Source organism: Callithrix jacchus, chromosome X (genome assembly GCF_049354715.1).
Source record: "Callithrix jacchus isolate 240 chromosome X, calJac240_pri, whole genome shotgun sequence".
Lineage (NCBI taxonomy): Eukaryota > Metazoa > Chordata > Mammalia > Primates > Cebidae > Callithrix > Callithrix jacchus.
This window is the reverse complement of record NC_133524.1, coordinates 57,001,002-57,024,141: the sequence shown is the minus strand read 5'-3', so window position 1 is coordinate 57,024,141 and position 23,140 is coordinate 57,001,002. Positions and strand designations below refer to the sequence as shown.

General features: G+C 40.9%; 1 long non-coding RNA gene across 1 annotated transcript in view; it reads right to left on the bottom strand.

Annotated features, from left to right (window-relative positions):
• Positions 1–6,165: 6,165 nt before the first annotated feature.
• The window catches only part of LOC100896325 (negative regulator of P-body association), a 184,655-nt gene continuing 167,680 nt past the window's right edge, over positions 6,166–23,140 (bottom strand). Inside the window, exon 3 of the long non-coding RNA XR_616448.4 lies at positions 6,166–6,417. This is a non-coding gene — a long non-coding RNA (negative regulator of P-body association). The remainder of the gene's footprint in view (positions 6,418–23,140) is intronic.

The window sequence follows — 23,140 nt, the reverse complement described above, 5'->3', positions numbered from 1 at the left end:
CTTTTTTTTGTGATGAAGTTTTGCTCTTGTTTCCCAGGCTGGAGTGCAATGGCATGATCTTGGCTCACCACAACTTCTGCCTACCAGGTTCAAGTGATTCTCCTGCCTCAGCCTCCCAAGTAGCTGGGATTATAGGCATGTGCCACCACAACTGGCTAATTTTTCGTATTTTTAGTAAAGACAGGGTTTCTCCATGTTGGTCAGGCTGGTCTTGAACTTCTGACCTCAAGTGCTCTGCGTGCCTTAGCCTCCCAAAGTGCTGGGATTACAGGCATGACACACTGCATCTGGCCTTGTTAAAATCTTTTTATTCTTTTCTGCCTGTATATTTTCAAACAACCTGTCATCTAAATTTCGGGATTCTTTCTTCTGCTTCATAAATTATGCTGTTCATGTTCTTTATTTCATTTTTCACTTTATTCATTGTATTTTTCAGCCACAGAATTTATGGGCTTTTAAAAATAATTTCAGTCTTTGTTAAACTTCTCATTTTGATTATTTATTTTCTGAATTTACTGAATTATTTGTTTTTTTGAAATTTGCTAAATTTTCTTAAAAGCAATTATTTTCAACTCTTTGTCATACAGTCCACATATCTTTATGTTTTGGATTTCAGCTAATGGGAGATTGTATTCTTGTGATGATGTTATGTCCCCCTGGCTTTTCCTGTTTCTTATTGCCATATGTCTATTTCTACACATCTGAAGAGCCTGTTCTAGTACTTGCAGACTGGCTTTATCAGGTAAAATTCTTCAGCAGTCAGTCTATCCAGGGATTCTGTGCAGGCCATCTGGCAAAGTTTGAGGGTGAGCTTGCTTCTGGAGTCCTCAGAAATGTAGTTCTTGTACCTGGGTCAGCAGGCAGCTGGGTATGGTGGCTGAGTCTGTGGTGTTGGGCCTGATATCTGAATCCAATTGAGTAGACTTCAACAAGGTTGAAGGGAAGCACCTGGAGCCTAGATCCATGAGGGCAGGCATTGAGCCTGTATCTATGATGGCCAACCTCAAGCCTAAGTCCATAGGGGCTGACCTGGAGCTGAGGTGAGACTTAACCCTGAGTCTGCAGGGGCTGACCAGGCACTTTGGCATCTGTTACTACTGGGATGAGTCTGAAGTCTGAGTAAGCAGGAACTAGACTGACACTGGACCAGTCAGGAACCCAAGGATGCAGAAGTGGGTCTGGATCTTGGATCCACAGAAGACCTGGATTCTGAGTCTGCCGGGGTGTTCTTGGAGCCTCAGTCAAAGGGGTATGGTCAGGCATGACTATATACAGGAATAGGCCTGAGCCCTGGGTCTGCTGAGACATGCCTGGACCCTGCATTCTCAGAAGTGTAAGTCCACAGGAAGAAGTTTAGAGCCTCAGGCTGGCATATTGCTAAGTCTAGTGTGGAGCCTGGGTCTGCAGGTGCTGGTCTGGAGCCTGGAGCCCACTGGGCTGGCCTGAAGCCTGGGAATATGGGGGCAAGCTTGGAGTCATGTCCAATGATGTCAGTCTAGAGGTTGAGTATGGATTTGCTAGCCTATATTCTAGGACAGCATGTCTGGCCTGGGTCCTGGGGCATTGGGTACTGTCCTGGTATATGGGTACACAGGGACAACTCTGGAGTCTAAGCCCATGAGTGCCTGTCCAGCACTGAGGTCTATTTGAAAGATTCTAGACCCTGGATGAGCTGAAAGGTGAGACCATAAGACCAGCCTGGCACTGGGAAGGCATTGAGCATGTCTTCATGGGTCCCCACCTGGTGTTTGAGGCCAGTATGTTAACCAGGCACTGGGACAGGTCTTTAGTCTGGTTCTGGTACCAGTCTAAACCCTGGGGCCACAGGAGCCAACCAGGTGCTAGGGCAGTCTTGGAGACCAAGTCTATTGTGCAGGCCTAGAGCCCAGATCTGCAGGATCCTACCTGGTGCCAAGGTGGGCCTGGAGTATCAGTCTGCATGTACCAGTCTGGAGCCTGGGGCTGTGGGGTCCTCTCTGGTGTAAGGTTTTGCTGGAATGGGCCCAGTTTGGGGATCTGAGACAGTCCAGTGCTCAGTACTCAGTTTTGTTTTGTTTTGTTTTTCTTCCCCTCATAGATGGATATCTTTCTCCATGCTGTGCTACTTGGAGTTGGGGGAGGGGTGATGTGGGTAATGTATAACTGTAATTTCATCACTTTTTTCCCCACTTTAGAAATGGAGTCTTGCTCTGTTGCCCAGGCTGAAGTGCAGTGGTGGGCTCTCAGCTCACTGCAAAGTCCACTTCACAGGTTCAAGTGAATCTCCTGCCTCAGCCTCCCGAGTAGCTTGGATTACAAGCACCTGCCACCATGCCTGACTAATATTTTTATTTTTAGTAGAAACAGGGTTTCACCATGTTGGCCAGGCTGGTCTCAAACTCCTGACCTCAAATGATCCACCCTTTCTCCACTCTCAAATGCATCTTTCTTTATTTGCTACACCTAGGTGCTGTAATCTCTCACCTGTTTTCTTTAGCTCTTGTAAAGGTAATTTTGTGCAGTAACAGTTGTTCAAATGGATACTTCTGTAGGGTGATGAGTGTCGAAGAGCCCTGTTTTGCCCTCTTCCTACGTAGGAATTTAATAGGTTGAGAGAGGCTGCCTTGGGAGCTGCTAGCCAGACATCTATTATTTTAAACACCATGAGATATGTACATATAGTACAATACATTATTTAAAAGGTGCAATTCAGTGGTTTGGGATATTTATAGATATGCATAGATATGTGTAAATATCACTACTGTCAAATTTATGCATTTTCATTAACTCTGAACAAAATCACTCACTCCTTAGACATCAATTCTCAATCATAACTTAAGGGAAAACCCATCCTTAAGCAAATAGCAATTTTTTCTGACACTATAGATTTGCCTCTTGTGAGCATTTTATTTATATAAAATTATATATGTTACTATGTGATTGGGTTATTTCACATAGCATAATGCTTTTCCTTTTCCAAGACCACCAGACAAGATTTTTTGTTTTCATTTCTCTTGTCTTTTTTTTTTCTTTTTTGGCATAATGCTTTCAAGGTTTATTCTGGCAGTATATATGTATACTTCTTTCCTGCTTATTACCAAATTAATATTTCATTGTATAAATATACATTTTGTTTTCCTTTCATCAGTTGAAGTGCATTTGAGTTGTTTCCACATTTTCCTAGCATAAATGTGTCTGCTGTAAACAGTCCTGTAAAAGTTTTGTTTGAACACCTGTTTTTTAGTTATTTTGGCTATGTATCAGTAGTAAAATTGCTGGGTAGCATGTTATTTTTGTTTAACTTATAGAGGAACCACAAAATTGTTTTGCCCCATGTCTGCCTCATTTATCATTACCACCAACAATGCCATTTGTTCCTGTTTCCCCACATTCTCTCTAACATTTATTATTTTGCTTTTTTATTAAAAAAGAAAAACTATCCTACTGGGTATAAATTGGTATCACTTTGTGGTTTTGATTTGCATTTTCCTGATGACCAATGGTGTTGAACATTTTCTTATATGCAATTTGTGATTTGTATGTCTTCTTTACAGAAGAATCTATTCAGATCCTTTCATCATTATAAAATTGGTTTATTGTTTGTTTTATTATTTAGTTGTAATTATATTATATTTTATTTTATTTAGTTTAGTTTTTTAGAAAAAGTCTTGCTCTGTCGCCCAGGCTGGAATGTGCAGTGGTGCGATCTCTACTCACTGTAACCTCTGCATCCCAGGTTCAAGTAATCCTCACACCTTGGCCTCCCAAGTAACTAAGATTACAGGCATGCACCACCATACCCGGCTAATTTTCTTTTTGGTATTTTTAAAAATTAAATTAAATTTAAAATTTTTGAGACAGAGTCTCACTCTGTCTTCCAGGCTGGAATGGAATGTCACAATCTCTGCTCATTGCAACCTCTGTTTCCCAGGTTCAAGCAATTCTCCTACTTTAGCCTCCCAAGTAGCTGGGACTACAGGCATGTGCCATCATGCTCAGCTAATTTTTTTGTATTTTTAGTAGAGACGGGGTTTCACCAAGTTGGTCAGGCTGACTTCAAGCTCCCTTACCTCAGATGATCTGCCCGCCTCAGCCTCCCAAAGTGCTGGGTTTTATTGTTTTGCTTTGTTTTGTTTTGTTTTTTAGTAGAGACAGGGTTTCACCATGTTGACCAGGCTGGTCTTAAGCGATCCACACATCGGCCTCCCGAAGTGCTGGGATTACAGGATAAGCCACCGTGTCTGGCCTTATATATTTTAGATACAAGTCATGAGATGTATTATTTGCAAAAATATTCTGGCACTCTGTAGCTGTCTTTCAACTTCCTGACTGTGTTTATTGAAGCAGAAGTTTTTTTTTAAATTTTAATTATATCCAATTTATCCATTTTTTCCTTATCAAATTGTGCTTTTGGTGTAAAAGCTAAAAATCCAATGCCTAATTCAAGGACATATCGATTTACTCTATGTTTCTTCCTAAAAGTTTTGTAGTGTAAACCTTATATTTGAGTCTCGGGCTTATTATCAGTTTATTATATTTTTCATGAGGTAGGGGTGTAATTCTCTTTTTTATTTATTTATTTTTGCCTATGGATACCAAGTTGTCCCAGCACTATTTGTTGAAAATAGTTAGTTCCCCTTTTAATTGTCTTGCCTCCCTTGTCAGAAGTTAATTGGCTGCAAATTAACTTCTGTGGGGGTTTATGTCTGGACTTTAAATTCTATTTCATTGATCAATATTTATATCCTATGCCAGTATCAGCTTTGTAATAAGTTTAAAAATTTGGAAATGTGACTCTTCAAACTTTGTCTATTTCAATATTGTTTTGGCTATTCTGGGTTCATTACATTTTTATATAAATGTTAGAAACAGGTTGTAAATTTCTTCAAAGTAGGCAACCTTAATTTTGACAGGGCTTGCATTGACTGTTTAGATTATTTTGAAGAGTGTTGTCATCTTTATAATATTGTGCCTTCTGATGCATAAAATGCCTTTTATCGGATGTCATTTTGAAGAAGTCTGTGATTATTGCTGTTGATGTTCAGGTTGGCTCAAAATTTTTAAAACCCTAATGTGTGATTAGTAATATTATGCCATTTTTAAATAATTATCTGTAATTTATTAAGTGTGCATAACATAACTCTAGAATATACATAAATGTCACCATACCTACATTTGTGATTTTTGAGATCCTTTATTTCTTACGCCAGGTGTGAAATTCAAAAGATTGTGTAAAATACTCAGGTTTCACAATCTCTCTAAGTATTCATTTTACAATGTCATCTTTAATTACTTCTTTGAACAAATGGTATATTTTAATTTATAGGCTAAGTTTATCTGACATTTTCAGATATATGCTTTCCAATCTGTTTATTTTTTATTACAATTCAGAGGTAGACGTTTTATTTTCTATATCCCTGGCAATCATTATAGCCTATAATTTTTTTTCTGTAAATCTCTAATTCCTGAAAGTTTGTGAACTATATGAAATATTAAAAGCTGCTATCTAATGTTTTTCCATTTTACTTGTATTTTTTACCATAATATTTATTACTGTTTTTAATTAGGATATTCTATTTATACAGTACTAAGTATTTTAGAAGGAAAGTAGAAAATTTTTTTTTAAAGCACACCAACCATTTTAATCAGGAAAATAGTTAAGATGTAAAATAATATGATGATGATTAGCATAAAAAGATTTAGATTCCATGAAAAAATTGGCAGCAAAGTAAAGAAAGTGTACTGGAAACTTAATTCTTTTTTAGATTAACCCTTCCTCTCTTCTCCTTATGTTTTTCACTAAAATAAATGAATAATAAGACATAAATAAATGAATAAATGTAGGAAGAAGGTCATATTTTGATACCAATTTTAGTAATGCTTTATATATGACGTTCTTATAAAATATTTACTTAAAATTTACAATTTAAACACTGGGGTCTATTGAGGGGAAGAGGGGAGGGACAGCGGCGGGGGAGAGCTGGGGAGGGATAGTCTGGGGAGAAATGCCAAATGTAGGTGAAGGGGAGGAAGGCAGCAAAACACACTGCCATGTGTGTACCTATGAACTATCTTGCATGTTCTGCACATGTACCCCAAAACCTAAAATGCAATTAAAAAAATAATTAAAAAAAATTTTTTTAATTCACAATTTACTAATGTAGTCATATAGATCTAACGCAAAACTTAGAGACAAATTTTATTGGGACCTTCATGGATTTATAGGAATATAAAGTTATACAACAAGAACTGGATGTCACAAAAAGAGCGCACTGGTTGGCTGCTGCAGGACCATCTCACAGGTGTTATTTGCTTTGGTAAATTCATCATGATCCAGGCCATGGCTGTAAATCTTAGAGGTTTTACAACCCGATCTTGCCCACATCCTAGAATTCATCCAAACTCATGAGGTGAAATCACGCTGATTACATCATAAGACTGAAAGATACAGAAAGAGAAGGAAAGTTTATTGATTTATAATGCAAAATGCCGTTATCATATAGATCAGATATGTCTGTTGAGCAGAAAACACCCAAATTTCCCGATTAAGCAGGTTAAAGAGAATGCAAAATTATTAGATGAGTTCTTAATAAACATTAAATCAAAGGCTTACAATGCTGAGTAACCTTCATTTTGTTGGTATCTAACATATTTGAAAGAAAAATAATTTATCCGTCAGGTGGACCACCTGTTTCTATTATCCTAGTCATATTTCTCCCCCCAAAAGTGCAGGAATGTCTACCACTGTTACTCTTGTTTTACTAGGCTTCCAAAACTGATCATTCAGCCCCATTGTTCCCTTATAGCCCCTTGACAAACTCCTATATTCCTTGGAAATGTTATATTTATTTATTTACACAACTAATACATGAATAAAATATAACTTTATATAATTCAAAGAACAGACACAAGTCTTCTTACCACTAAACTTTTAACATTCTTCAGTCCTTCTATTTCCAGAAGAAAACATAGGTATCATTTCTGCCTAGACCTTTTTCTATTTAAATGTACACATACATAGTATTTATAATAATATAATAATTTAGAGTTGGAGTTTATAATATAAATTAGACCATCATAACATATTTCTGCAATTTATTTTTATTCACTTATAAATATATTAATACTTTTTAATATAAAAATAGTCTCAATATTTCAGTGGCTTCAAAATATTGCATTGTATTTCAGTGTAATTTAAAAATCATTCTATTTTGAAAGATATTTAATATGCTTGCAGCATTTTTTATTACAAACAATAAAGCCAATTTGTTCATATATACAATTATTTCCATATATTATATAAATAAAACATAAGTTAAAATTTACAAACATTAAAATAATGATACAGGTACAATACTTTAAAAATGTATAATTTTATAAATAGTAGATATTTAATCAAATCCTTTCTAAAACGGAATTCTGGATACTTTTGATTGTGGCAACTATGGTGACCTAACATTAAAGTCAACTACATTTATTATGATTATTGGCCGTATATTTTTGTCTTCTATGAATTGTCTGTTCTTTGACTATATTTCTATCAGGCTTTGTCTCTGTATTAATATAAATGAGTGCATTATATATTCTAGGAACTAGTGGCATCCATTATATATCTTTTAAATGGAACCACACTATAAAGAGTCTTTAAGTTTACTTATGATGTTTTTCTTCATATAAAGTTTGCATGTTTTATAAAAGAAGATTGTATTTAGAAATATAATACAAAGGCATTGAAATGAGGAAAACAATATAAAATGTATAAAAGAGAAGATTAATAATTTTTTCCAAAAAAACAATTCCAAGTCCATGGAGGTTAAAAGATGTTAGAAATGTAGAATAAATGCCTCACAATTTTTTTCCCATAACAATCAAAGACATATGTACTAACAATCATGCAAAACTTTGTTGTTAGAAAAAATGACTTTGTATTAGACACATTACTCCAGACATGTTTTCTTTATTTAATAATATCTCATAGTAACCACATAAACTTAAATATTTTAAAAATGTCTGCACAAAATTCCACCAAATGGTTCCACCAAAACTTAGTAATTCTCAAAATGAATAGAATTGCAACAGTTTCCAATTGTTTTCACAAATATGCAAATATACTTTCAGCTGGTATAATAAAAAACTTGAACAATTTGTGGATTACTATTTAAATGTTGCAGTAAGCAGTTGTTCACACATCAATGTATAAGAGACAAGCTAATCACCTCAATAAGAAATACCTGTTATCATACTTTAAATTTCTATGAATGATAAAGGAAACATGGCATATGTTTGATTTATTGTACCTTAATAGAATTATGAAGTGGACAATTTTTTAAGAATTTAGTGATCCAAAACTTCTTACTCATGATAATCTCATTTTGGTACATAAAAAAAATATTCATTTAAATGAATCTCTATAAAAGGTCATTTTACATGAATTATTTTAATAATCTTTGCAACATAGGTTTAAATCTACTTTCCAGATATTATAATATGTTTTGGTTTGAAAATAAGAGTTTTTAGTATTTTTATTAAAATATTTTATTATCAAAGAGTAAAGAATTTATTGATGACTTTGCAATTTTCCTGATTCCTCAGAAAGATCTATTTAAGCCAAGTCATATAGTCTATGAAATCATGAATTTATATTAAAATGAGTTGATTTATCACTGCTTTAAGAATATATTTCTCAATGTAGTAAAAATTGTGTATAAGATATGATGAAAATATAAAAAACATAGAATGCGGTAAAGTTTAAATATATATTACAAAAATATATTCTGTTAGCTATTCCTATGCAACATAAAATATGAAATTTCTTACTATCACATTTGATCAATCTAAAAAGGAAGTATCCCAAAATGTGATCAAGAGACTAAGGTGAACAGCAAAAGCAAAGACGTGTTTCAGAACATGGGTCACTTAAACAGGAAGCAAAAGAAAATTAAAACATACGATGCAAAAGGGAAATGATCTTCCCAAAATAAAAACTTAGTAATCCCTCATTGATATATAATCAACTCTAATAAAACTAAGTTTAAAAAAAAAAAAAAAAAAAAACTAAGTTTTTCAAATGCCCTGAAAAGCCACAAAAAAGTTATGGAGAAAAAAATATTTCATATAACAATAAATCCATTCAATAACCACTCCAACTCAATAGAAAAAGACTCAAAAACCACTAAATTAAAAAAATGATAAAACATTACTATGAATCCACCACTTGGGAAAAGAAATTAATCACCTAAAATGACAAACTTTGGTCCAGAAAAAAAAGGATAGAAATAAAATACAAAAATCAATTCAAATCTCAAAGTACTAAATAAAAAAGTAAAACAGCAAATTGAAAAACACGAAAGAAAAAAATAACTGAAAGTGATACCAATTATGTTAAAAATAATGTAAAGCAGGGAAAGTAAAAACAGAAAAAAAAAAGACAAAAGAATCAGACTGAGAAGAAGGAATGACAATGAATAGGAGTGACAAAGATACAGCAGTGATATCTTCCTGGAAAAACATGCTACCAAGAAGCTTTGTGATTATGGGATTCTTTCTAAGTATAAGTTTTTAAGCAGTGTGGCCAAGAAAGCTCGAGTTTCACACCCACTGCTGGGACCTATCTGATAACAGACTTCGTGCATTTATTCTCAAAAGAAGACCCAAGTTACCCAATCAATGGCATTATGACCCAGGCCTAGAGACAGGAAAACTCACAGTTCAGAGCCTGTATGGGAGAGCATGTGGTCAGATTTATGCCTTGTGGAGGTGCGTGTATATGTGTGTCTGTGTGGGAGAACAGTTGGGCCCACACCCTTGTGTGTGTGAGGTTTCTTGTGTGTGATTATGTTTCTGGGTGTACGGTCCCTTCAATTGTGTGTTTGTGTCTGTGTCTGTGGTCTGTGGATGTCTGCCTGTGTGAGTGAGAGTGGGCAAATGGGCACGTGGCAGAGACAGCCTGCCTGTACACACTGAAATGCAGATTGTTGCGTTCACATGGCTGGACTGGAAAGAAAGACAACAGGATACAACTTGCTGAGGCTCCCACTGGCTCATAATTGGACATTTACAGCATCCACAAGGAGAATGGGGACAAACAGCAAGCCAAGAGGTACTGGGAAAGCCATAAATTCATGATGACATTTTACTTAAAAGTAACACCTGGGTGGCTTTTTGAAGCACCAGAGAAACTGAACAGGTGACCTTCATTTCTGCTCCTTTAAGAATAAAAGTGAAGCCTCCCTCCAGGCTTAGTGCTGCAAAGGGGCACACCCATCACCAAGAAGCAGAAGAAGAAGCAGTCTCCATAGAAAACTTGTCCCTTCAAGAGCCAAAAGTGAAAGAAAAAAGAAGAAAGGAGGAGGAGGAAGAAGAAGGAGAACAACAACAACAAGTGGCAGCTTCATGTTACTGCAGCTGTCCTGAAAGATCTAGTTCAGGGGTACATCACTGCTTGATGACATACACAAGTGGTGGCAAAGGACACAAGTGATGTCCCAGTGAAAGGACACACCACTGAAAAGCTTGTTGGGATCCTTTCTGATTGGGATCAAAGGGCTGGATCCAGAAATAGACCTGGAGGAGCAAAAGAGAAAAAAAGGTGCAGGCAAACTCATGCCCTCTATATGTCATCAACATACTACAAGGGGCCACTAAGCCCCTAGTCCATAAGGCCAAGGCAGGGAGGGACCCTGAAAATGAGAAAAGAGATTTTAAAAATGGGGAGAAACCGGACACCAGTAAAAACAGGTAATCAGCCACCTATAGCAATAGGGAGAGAAGGCAGGAAGAGGAGGATGATTCTGATTATGCACCTCAGGGGTCAGCCAGGGTCTTTATAATTTCCTTGGGGAAAGTAAGCATGTTCTCCCTAATGATGTGCCCATGCCCACCTGACCAGAAGTGGACTAAAAGTAAAGACAGTGAAGACTAAAAATGTGAAGGGAGAAAAAAACTCCAAAAGTACACAAAAATTTTGACTGAGCAATAAGGATGAGAACAGGTGGACAGGTAGCAACCCAAGTGGCTTCTTGGGGCCTCACAGAGGAGGAAGAGCCACCAGCCAGGAGAACGTGTCAGCCCCTTAGGCCCAGGACGGCACCACATTGACACAGAGGCCTGTCAAACCTGGAGGCTGCCCTGCTCTCCACTACCCCCATTCCCACACCATCCACCAGCAAATATTGGAAGGCCACACAAATAGGGACAAGAAAGACAAACAAGAGAGAACCTGGAAGCTTAGAGTTGCCTAGACAATGGGACCAGGTTTGAGAAGTGGTGCCTGGGCATATGCTTGTGAGTGACTATGGGTGACGATATATGTATGTGGCTGAGGATGTATGGAAGCACAAATGAAGACAGGAGAAAGGTTCGATGTGATCGGAGTTAAATGTTAAGAATGAGGACCTCTGACATTCAGACTCCCAATGCCAACCCTAAGAATGCAGTCCAGATCTTTCTGCATTCTTTTCTTCCTGCATTTTTCTTAGGCAGGCACCAGAGGTGCCCCCATGGTGATTACTACATATGAGAAAAGGATCGAGAGTAGTTGACAAGTGACCGAAAGGGGGTGACTCCTGTTCCACAGTAATGTTGCCCTTCTTCCTGGAATGCCCTGAGAGTGCAAGCCCATGCATAAAATTGATGTTTGTGAGAGTGGGGCCCACACCCCGAGTGTGGGAATCATAACCCATGGGGTGAGAGGGAGACCCCCTTGCCTCCTTCAGTTTCACCTCCTCCCTCCTCCTCTTTCCAGATGGGAAGGAGGATGAAGAAGAATGAAAATGAAATAAAATACTAAAGAGCTGGGGAAATGACTCCGTTTTTAGTTCCCAGTGTCTCTGCTGTCTCTTAACCTTGAAAGAGCTGCAAATGAATGTTATCCCTGCTGGCTGGAGCCTGGCATTGGTTCACGCCCCCATGTCTCCACGGACCAGGCTCCCTCCTGGAAACACCTCTGCCAACAAACAGCTTCTTTTGTCTTGTCTCTGTAAGCCCCCTCCCCTGCCGGTCCCCACTCACTCTGCATATGAATTGGCAAATCAATGAAGCCAAAAGACTGTAAGGTTGGCTATCCAGCAAATGGACACTGACATAGTTTCACCTTGGTTTCCCCTTTAGCATTGTAAACCTGTAAAATGGGAGAGAAGCTGCAGCTCAGGGAGTTCAGTGAATAAGGCTGTAGCCCCCACAGCTCCCAGCTGAATAAAAAGCCACTTTCTTCTTCAGTTCCATGTTCAAGAGGTTTGTTCCCCACCACTCCTGCTACATTTTTGGTTCCCTGACTGGGAAATGAGTTTTGGTTGGCAGATGGCCAGGACAGCCTCCAGGCAGCTTTGCCCTGCCCTGTGGAGCATACCTGTGGGGACTCCAGCCCACTTGGGTGATGGGATTCTGAGAGTGCTCCTGGGTAGGCATTGGACCCAGTGGACATTTCTCCCCCAGCACAGCCAGGCAGGCCCATGAAGATCTGGCACCAAGGCTGAACCCTGAGAAGTAATTGGTGCATTCAGAGTCCAGATGTCAGAAACTTGGTAGGATTAATTCTGGAAGATTCACTAGCTCACCCCACTGGGTGGGCTGATCACCCATGATGTGCCAAGGTAGGCACCTTTGTTTTGGTTCTGTTTCTGTGTGTGTGTCCTAAGAGCCAGCAAAGAGCAGGATAGGGCCTGCTGATCTGCAGCCAACATAGTGCAGCAAGGAATAGCTTACCTGCTGCCAGGGCAGTCATGATAGAGTACGCTGAGTCAGCACCCTGGTTTTGGTTTTGTTCCTGTGTGTGTGCCAAGGTAGGCACCTTGGTTTTGGTTCTGTTCTTGTGTGTGTGTCCTGAGAGCCAGGAAAGAGTGGGATATGGGCTACTGAGCTGGCAGCTGACATAGTGCAGTGGGGAATAGCTTACCTGCTGCCAGGGCAGTTATGATAGAGCACACTGAGTCGGCACCTTGGTTTTGTTCTTTTGTGTGTGTGTGTGTCTGTGTGTGTGCCAATTTTGGCACTTTGGTTTTAATTTTGTGACTCTGTAAGCCAGTCTTGGCACCTTAGACTTGTTTCTGTTTCTGACTTGGCTGGACGGAGATGGGTAAGATGCAGAGTAAACCCACTCCATTGGGAACTATGCTAAAGAATTTCAAGAAGGGATTTAATGGAGATTATGCCACCACATGACACCAAAGAAACTTGAAACTGTGTGAAGTAGCCTGACCAGCATTAGAAGCAGATTGGCTCACAGAAGGGAGCCTGGACAGGTCCTTTGTCTCCAAAGTGTGGCCCAGGGTTGCAAGTAAGCCAGGACACATTGACCAATTTCTGTACATAGATTATTGGTTACAGTTAGTTTTAACCCCCCCCCCCCACGGTGGTTAAGAAACCAAGCAGTGGTGGTGTCAGCAGCAAAGGGACAGGCATTTAGGGGAAAATCTTGCTCCACCCAACAGGGGATGCAGGCTCTTAAGATCTTGGCTGACTTGTCACCAGAGGACCCTCTTCCAATAACACCTCCTCCTTACTGGGAGGAGAGGCCCCCCTCTCCAGATCCAGAGATCTCAATGCCTCTACAATGTCTGAAGCCTCCTAGACCACCCAGAGTAGAAGGAAAAGGAAGCGCATCCTCAGGAGGTATTGAGCACCCCAATACCTGCACCCCACAGTGCCCAATCCCTTCTTGCATTGCAGCCCACTTCTCAGGGGGCTCCCCTCCACTGGTGGCTCATTTGTGGCCTAAGGCTGTAGTGCAAATGCCCCTGAGAGCAGCAGTATATGGAAGTAGATGAGGATGGACATATGGTGGAAAGGCGTGTCTTCATGTACATACCATTCACCTTGTCTAACCTCATAAACTGGAAGAATAACAACCCATATTAAACTGACAAACTGCAAGCTTTAATTGACCTGATTCAGACTGTCATCCTAATTCATAAGCCCACTTGGGCTGATTATCATCAGTTGCTCATGCATCTTTTTAACACTGATAAGAGGTGTAGAGTGCTCCAGGAGGCACCTAAATGTCTGGAAGAGCATGTTTCAGCTAATTACCAAAATCCCCAGGAGAATGTAAGAACCCAGTTACTAGGAACCAACCTTCAGTGGGACCCAAATACCCCTGAGGGCAGAAGCTACTCGATACAGAGAGGCCTTACTGGAGGGAGTAAGAAAAGGAGCACAAAAAGTCACAAATATACAAAGCATCTCAACTTAAGCAGGGGCAAGATGAAAGTCCAGCTCAGTTTTATGAAAGACTGTGTGATGCCTACCACATGTATACTCCTTTTAACCCGAAGGACCCTGAGAATCAATGCATGAACTTAACTTTAGTTAATTAGCATGCAGATGGCATCAAGAAAAAGTTACAAAAACAGAATGGGTTTGCAACTATGAGCACTGCACAGTTGTTGGAAATAGCCCATCATGTATTTGTGAATAAAGATGCAGTAAGCTGCCTAGAGAAGGAGCGAAAAAAATGGCAAAATATTGACTTGCTAGCTGCAGCTATAAGAGAAACCCCTTCAAAGGGGCAGGGCAAGGAGGGACCTGGAGAAGACACCCAGTTGAATCAATCACGTCTACAGTGCAACCAGTGTGCCCACTGTGAAGAGATGGGGCAGTGGAAAAATGAGTGTCCTCAATTGGCATGGAAACAGGATAACCCCAAGCAAGAAGCCTCAGGAAAGGATGAGACTACCTTGTTCAGACATGGCAGGAGGGCCAACAGACTGAAGGGGAACAGGCTCAGATGCCCCCAAAGAGCCCATGGTCAGGATGAAAGTGGGGAGTAAGGACACTGATTTCTTAATCAACACTTGGGGGGAACACTTGGTGGTAACCCAACCCATGGCTCATTTGTTCAGCAAGACAACAAATATAATTGGTGCAACTGGAGTTTCAGAAAAACAGGCTTTTTGCCTGCCATGGATGTGCTCAATGGGAGGCCACAAAATTAGTTCATACATCAGTTCTTGTACATGCCAGATTACCCACTACCCCTCTTGGGAAGAGACTTGCTGAGCAAACTAAGAGCTACTATCACTTTTACTGATAAGGGCTCTCTGCAGCTCAAACTGCCTCAGGCAGGAATAATTATGGCTCTCACAGTCCTGAGGGAGGAGGAGTGGAGACTCTTCCTAAGCTGGGGAGAGAATTAACCCCTGCACTAACCAAGTGATGGCCACGGGTCAGGGCAGAAGACAACCCCCAGGGTTGGCAGTATACCAAGCCCTGGTGGTTATTGAAGTAAAGCCGGGGGCACTACCAGTGAGACAGAGACAGTATCCAGTGCCAAAAGAAGCTCTTAAGGGCATTCAAGTCCATCTCAGGCACCTGAAAGCTTATGGTATTATAGTTCCCTGCCAGTCTCCTTGGAACATGCCTCTCCTGCCTGTCCTCAAGCTGGGGACCAAAGACTATAGATGGGTGCAGGATCTGCACTTGGTCAACTAGGCAACTATGATCTTACTCTCCACAGTGCCCAATCCCTAAACATTGCTAGGACTGTTGCCAGCTGAGCACAGCTAGTTCACTTGCTTAGACTTAAAGGATGCTTTCTTTGATATGTGGTTAGCTCCTACTAGCCAGAAACTGTTTGCCTTCCAGTGGGAATATCCAAAGTCAGGTGTAACAACACAGTACACCTGGACTCAGCTTCCTCAGGGATTCAAAAACTCCCAAACCGCCTTTGGAGAGGCATTGGCCCAGGACCTCCAGAGGTTCACCACCAAGGACCTAGGTTGTGTGCTGCTTCAGCATGTGGATGACCTTTTGCTGGGACACTGGTAGCAGCCAGATGTACCCAGGGAACTAACTTGTTGCTCAGACACCCAGAGACCTGTAAATGCAAGGCCTCCAGAAGAAAGGGCCAGATTTGCCAACAGCAGCTGCACCATCTGGAATTTACCATCCAGCAGGGGCAGTGAAGCCTAGGAATAGAAAAAAAGCAAGTTATCAGTAACCGGTCAGTGCCTAAGAATCAAAGGAAGGTACAAGAATTCTTGGGAGCAGTGAGATTCTGTAGGCTATGGATTCCTAACTTTTCAGTTCTGGGTTAACCCCTGTATAAAGCCACAAAGGCTGGGGAGAGGAGGGAGGTGGGAATAAAAAGCCATTTAAGTAAAACTCAAAGCATCAGGGGGTCTTCTCACAGTTAAAAGCAAAACTGATGTCTACCCCAGCTCTGGGACTCCTGGATGTGACAAAACCCTTTATGCTGTATGTGTTCGAAAGAAACAAAATGGCAGCTGGGGTCCTAACCCAGACTGTGGGCCCATGGCCTTGACTGGTGACATACATGTTCAAACAACTGGATGGCTTTTCCAAGGTATGGCCCCCATGGCTACAAGCCTTAGCAGCCACTGCCCTACTGGCATAAGAGGCTAACAAGCTAACTTTAGGACAGAATTTAAAAATAAAATCCCCCATGCCATGGTCACCTTAATGAACAAGAAGGACCATCACTGGCTCACCAATGCCCACCTAACTAAGTACCGGAGCCTACTGTGTGAGAATCCACACATAACCATAAAATTTTATAACATAATTAATCTGGCTGCTTTACTCCTGGTGTCTGAGGGCCCAGTAACACATAACTGCATAGTGGTACCACACTCAGTTTATTCCAGTCGGCCAAATTTGTGGAACCAGCCATGGTGTCAGGCTAATTGGAAACTGTATGTGGATGGAAGCAGTTTTGTCAACCCTCTAGGGGAAAGGTGTGCTGGATATGTGGTGGTGATTCTGTACTCAACTCTAGAGGCCAAGCCATTATCTCAAGGCACCTCAGCACAAAAAGCAGAGTTAATAGCCTTAACTTTTGCTGTGGAATTAAGTGAAGGAAAAACTTAACATTTTCACTGATTCATGATATGCATTCCTCACTCTCCAAGTACATGGGGCACTGTACAAGGAGAAGGGCCTACTTTACTCTGGGAGCAAAGAACTAAAATACCAACAGGAAATTTTGCAGCTACAGAAGCAGTTTGGAAGCCCCAGAAAGTGGCAGTCGTGCACTGCAGAGGGCATCAGCAAAACTCCACCACAGTAGCCCAGGGAAATGCCCATGTAAATGCGGAGACCCGGAGGGCAACATCCATCCCATATCGGGCATGAATCTGGCCCCTCTATTGCCCCAGGTCCCATACTTGGTGCCAGGTTACTCAGACGAAGAAAAAAAAAATTTCCAATCCAGGGAGAGGACTCAAGATGGCGCTGTGAGAACAACCCAGGATTGGACCTCGCGTTGAATCCGCAAACGGTGAGTCAGAGCTGCATTTACAGACTGATCTTTGTTGCCCACAGAACGGGGAAACTCCCAAGTATAAAAAGACATGGACAGCCAGGCAGTAGGTCTGCCTGGCGAAGCCGGCAGCCGGCCCTACCCAGCAATCCCCACAGGGTGCACTTGTCCGGGTGCCCTGTTGAACCGGCAACCTGAGACTTGAGAGGGCTGGACTTGAGACTGAACGAGACTTGGACAGTAGCCCAGCCCAGGGGATTGCAGGGACAGATCGTTTGGGATACCCAGTGGGACGAACAAAACCGCGATTTCAAACTATCCCGAGCAGATGGTCCGAGATGCTCTGTGGGGGAGGGGCTTCCACCACTATCGAGGCAACCCGCCCCAACTGAGATACACGCCCACTGCTGACGCAGCCAGCCGTTGCCGAGGCAACCCGCCCCAACTGAGATACACGCCCACTGCTGACGCAGCCTGCCGTTGCTGAGGCAACACGCTACAATGAAGAGACTCCGCCACAGGGCGTGGCGGAGACCACAGCAGAGCCTGCAGGAACAGGGTGAATCACACAACAGCAGGAAGGAGCCTCGGCAGCCAAACAGTGGCTAGTCTGCCTTCTAGCTGGGCAGGACACCTCATCGAACATCCAAAAATAAAACCCAAACCCCTCAACACAGAGCATTTGAGAAAAAAAAGGGTTTTTTAATGAGCTCTGTTGCAGCAGAATCAAACATAGCAGCCTAACAGCCCTGAATGAACAACAGAGTGCACAGCTCAGCAATTAAGCCCGTATAAAGTACAAACTGTCTCCTCAAGCAGCTCCCTGACCCCTCTATATCCAAAAGACTGACATTAGGCAGGCATCATCCTGGGACAAAGATAGCAGAAAAAGAAACTGGTAGCATCCCTCGCTGTGCGACAGCTGCTAGAGGTGCACCCCAGACAAGCAGGGTCTGGAGCGGACCTCAGCACTCATACAGCAAAGGGGCTAGGCTGGTAGAAGGAAAACCAAGCAACAGAAATACTTCATCATCAACATTCCGGGTGTCCACTCAGAGACCCAATCGAAAAGTCAGCAACTACGCAAACGACCAGCAGACAAATCCACAAACATGGGAAGAAACCAGCGCAAAAAGGAGGAAAACACCCGAAACCAGAACACCTCGCCTCCTAGAAAGGACCAAAATTCCTCACCAGCAAGGGAACAAAGCTGGACGGAGAATGACTGCAACGAAATGACAGAATTAGACTTCAGAAGATGGATAATGAGAAACATTTGTGAGCTAAAAGATCATGTATTAAATCAATGCAAAGAAACTAAGAACCTTGAAAAAAGATTTGAAAAAAGATTCGAGGAAATGATAACAAGAATGGATAACATAGAGAGGAATATGAATGAATTAAAGGAGCTGAAAAACACAATACGAGAACTTCGCGAAGCAAACACAAGTTTCAATAGCCGAATTGACCAAGCAGAAGAAAATATCTGAAGTCGAAGACCAACTCAACGAAATAAAACGAGAAACCAAGATCAGAGAAAAAAGCGCAAAAAGGAATGAACAAAGTCTCCAAGAAATGTGGGACTATGTGAAAAGACCTAACCTACGTTTGATAGGTGTACCAGAAATAGACGAAGAGAATGAATCCAAGCTGGAAAATACTCTTCAGGACATCATCCAGGAAAATTTCCCCCACCTAGCAAGACAGGCCAACACTCAATTGCAGGAAATACAGAGAACACCACAAAGATATTCCGCAAGAAGAGCAACCCCAAGGCACATAATCGTCAGATTCAACAGGGTTGAAATAAAGGAGAGAATACTAAGGGCAGCCAGAGAGAAAGGTCGGGTCACCCACAAAGGGAAGCCCATCAGACTCACAGCAGATCTCTCGGCAGAGACACTACAAGCCAGAAGAGAGTGGGGGCCAATCTTCAACATTCTTAAAGAAAAGAACTTTCAACCCAGAATTTCATATCCAGCCAAACTGAGCTTCAGAAGTGAAGGAAAAATAAAATCCTTTGCGAACAAGCAAGTACTCAGAGATTTTGTCACCACCAGGCCTGCTTTACAAGAGCTCCTAAAAGAGGCACTACACATAGAAAGGATCAACCAGTACCAGCCATTCCCAAATCACACTGAATGCTAAAGAGCTTCAACATAATGAAGAATCTACAACAACTAACAGGCAAAACAGCCACTTAGCATCAAAATTGTAGTATCAAATTCACACATAACAATATTAACCCTAAATGTAAATGGACTAAATGCACCAATCAAAAGACACAGACTGGCAAATTGGATAAAAATCCAAAACCCATCAGCGTGCTGTATCCAGGAAACCCATCTCACATGCAAGGATACACAAAGGCTCAAAATAGAGGGATGGAGGAAGATTTACCAAGCTAATGGAAAGCAAAAAAAGCAGGAGTTGCAATTCTCATTTCTGATAAAATAGACTTTAAAGCAACAAAGATCAAAAGAGACAAAGAAGGCCATTACATAATGGTAAAAGGATCAATACAAGAAAAAGAGCTAACGATCCTAAACATATATAGACCCAATGCAGGAGCACCCAGATACATAAGGCAAGTTCTTAAGGACTTACAAAAGGACTTAGACTCCCACACAATAATAGTGGGAGACTTTAACACTCCACTGTCAATACTAGACAGATCAACCAGACAGAAAATCAACAAGGATATCCAGGGCTTGAACTCAGACCTGGAGCAAGCAAACCTGATGGACATTTACAGAACTCTCCACCCCAAATCCACAGAATACACATTCTTCTCAGCACCACATCACACCTACTCTAAAATTGACCACATGATTGGAAGTAAAGCACTGCTCAACAAATGCAAAACAACTGAAATCATAACAAACAGCCTCTCAGACCATAGTGCAATCAAGTTAGAACTCAGAATTCAGAAACCGACCCAGAACCGCACAGCTTCATGGAAACTGAACAACTGGCTCTTGAATGTTGACTGGGTAAACAACGAAATGAAGGCAGAAATAAAGAAGTTCTTCGAAACCAATGAGAACGAAGACACAACGTGCCAGAACCTCTGGGACACATTTAAAGCAGTCTCTAGAGGAAAGTATATAGCAATAAGTGCCCATATGAGGAGAATGGAGAGATCCAAAATTGACACCCTATCGTCAAAATTGAAAGAGCTAGAGGAGCAAGATCAAAAAAACTCAAAACCCAGCAGAAGACAAGAAATAACTAAGATCAGAGCTGAGCTGAAGGAGATTGAGACACGAAAAACCTTTCAAAAAATCAATAAATCCAAGAGCTGGTTTTTTGAAAAGATCAACAAAATAGACAGACCACTAGCCAGATTGATTAAAAAGAAAAGAGAGAACAACCAAATAAATGCAATAAAAAATGATAAAGGGGAAATCACCACAGATTCCACAGAAATTCAAACCATCATCAGAGAATATTACAAACAACTCTATGTGCATAAACTAGTAAACCTGGAAGAAATGGATAAATTCCTGGACTCCTGTGTCCTCCCAAGCCTAAACCAGGAGGAAGCTGAAACTATGAATAGACCAATAACAAGGTCAGAAGTCGAGGCAGCAATTAAGAGCCTACCACACAAAAAAAGCCCAGGTCCAGACGGGTTCACAGCCGAATTCTACCAGACACACAAGGAGGAGCTGGTACCATTCCTTCTAAAACTATTTCAAACTATCCAAAAAGAGGGAATCCTTCCCAAATCATTTTATGAGACCAACATCATCCTGATACCAAAACCCGGCAGAGACTCAACAAGAAAAGAAAACTTCAGGCCAATATCCATGATGAACATAGATGCAAAAATCTTCAATAAAATATTGGCAAGTCGATTGCAACAGCAAATCAAAAAAATTATCCATCACGATCAAGTAGGATTCATCCCAGGGATGCAAGGCTGGTTCAACATACGCAAGTCTATAAACGTAATTCACCACATAAACAGAACCGAAAACAAAAACCACATGATTATCTCAATTGATGCAGAGAAGGCATTTGACAAAATTCAACAGCCCTTTATGCTAAAAACCCTCAATAAACTCGGTATCGATGGAACGTATCTCAAAGTAATAAAAGCTATTTATGACAAACCAACAGCCAATATCATACTGAATGGGCAAAAACTGGAAGCATTCCCTTTAAAATCTGGCACTAGGCAAGGATGCCCTCTCTCACCACTCCTATTCAATATAGTACTGGAAGTTCTAGCCAGAGCAATCAGGCAAGAAAAAGAAATAAAGGGTATTCAAATAGGAAAGGTGGAAGCCAAATTGTCTCTATTTGCAGACGACATGATAGTATACCTAGAAGACCCCATTGCCTCAGCCCAAAAACTCCTGAAACTGATAAGCAACTTCAGCAAAGTCTCAGGATATAAAATCAATGTGCAAAAATCACAAGCATTCGTCTACACCAATAACAGACTTAAAGAAAGCCAAATCAAGAGTGAACTGCCATTAGCAATTGCTACAAAAAGAATAAAATACCTTGGAATACAACTCACAAGGAACGTAAGGGACCTCTTCAAGGAGAACTACAAACCGCTGCTCAGCGAAATCAGAGAGGACACAAACAGATGGAGAAACATTCCATGTTCATGGTTAGGAAGAATTAACATCGTGAAAATGGCTATACTGCCCAAAGTAATTTATAGAATCAACGCTATCCCCATCAAGCTACCATTGACTTTCTTCACAGAACTGGAAAAAACCACCATGAACTTCATATGGAACCGAAAGAGAGCCCGCATAGTGAAGTCAATTCTAAGCAAAAAGAACACAGCAAGGGGCATCACACTACCAGATTTCAAACTATACTACAAGGCTACAGTAATCAAAACAGCATGGTACTGGTACCAAAACAGAGATATAGACCAATGGAACAAAACAGAGGTACCGGATGCAACACAACATACATACAACTATTCAATCTTTGATAAACCCGACAAAAACAAGCAATGGGGAAAGGATTCCATGTTTAACAAATGGTGTTGGGAAAACTGGCTAGCCATGTGCAGAAAGCAGAAACTGGACCCCTTCCTGACACCTTACACTAAAATTAACACCAGATGGATTAAAGCCTTAAACATAAGACCTGGCACCATAAAAACCCTAGAAGGAAATCTAGGCAAAACTATCCAGGACATAGGAGTAGGCAAGGACTTCATGAACAAAACACCAAAAGCATTGGCAACAAAAGCCAAAATAGACAAATGGGACCTAATGAAACTCCACAGCTTCTGCACGGCAAAAGAAACAGTCACTAGAGTGGATCGGCAACCAACAGAATGGGAAAAAATTTTTGCAGTTTACCCATCTGACAAAGGGCTGATATCCAGAATTTACATAGAACTCAAACAGATTTACAGGAAAAAAACAAACAAGCCCATTCAAAAGTGGGCAAAGGATATGAACAGATACTTTACAAAAGAAGACATATATGAGGCCAACAATCATATGAAAAAATGCTCATCGTCACTGGTCATCAGAGAGATGCCAATCAAAACCACATTGAGATACCATCTCACGCCAGTTAGAATGGCGATCATTAAAAATCTGGAGACAACAGATTCTGGAGAGGATGTGGAGAAAAAGGAACACTTTTACACTGTTGGTGGGAGTGTAAATTAGTTCAACCATTGTGGAAGACAGTGTGGCGATTCTTCAAGGCCTTAGAAATAGAAATTCCATTTGACCCAGCAATCCTATTACTGGGTATATATCCAAAAGACTATAAATCATTCTGCTTTAAGGACACATGTACACGAATGTTCATTGCAGCACTGTTTACAATAGCAAAGACCTGGAATCAACCCAAATGCCCATTGATAATAGACTGGATTGGAAAAATGTGGCACATATACACCATGGAATATTATGCAGCAGTCAGAAATGATGAGTTTGTGTCGTTTGTAAGGAC